The following is a 382-nucleotide window of genomic DNA, read 5'->3' as shown; positions in this document are numbered from 1 at the left end:
TTTTTTTTTTTTGAGACAGAGTCTCGCTCTGTCACCCAGGCTGGAGTTCAGTGGCCGGATCTCAGCTCACTGCAAGCTCCGCCTCCCGGGTTTGCGCCATTCTCCTGCCTCAGCCTCACGAGTAGCTGGGACTACAGGCGCCCGCCACCTCGCCCGGCTAGTTTTTTGCATTTTTTAGTAGAGACGGGGTTTCACTGTGTTAGCCAGGATGGTCTCGATCTCCTGACCTCGTGATCCGCCCGTCTCGGCCTCCCAAAGTGCTGGGATTACAGGCTTGAGCCACCGCGCCCGGCCAGCCACCGCGCCCGGCCCACACCTGGATTTTTAAACATAGTTTGTAAGCATTGTTTTTTTTTTTTTTTTTTTTTTTTTTTTTTTTTTT

Source organism: Piliocolobus tephrosceles, chromosome 14, assembly GCF_002776525.5.
Source record: "Piliocolobus tephrosceles isolate RC106 chromosome 14, ASM277652v3, whole genome shotgun sequence".
Classification (NCBI taxonomy): Eukaryota; Metazoa; Chordata; class Mammalia; order Primates; family Cercopithecidae; genus Piliocolobus; species Piliocolobus tephrosceles.
This window is presented reverse-complemented; position numbering follows the sequence as displayed.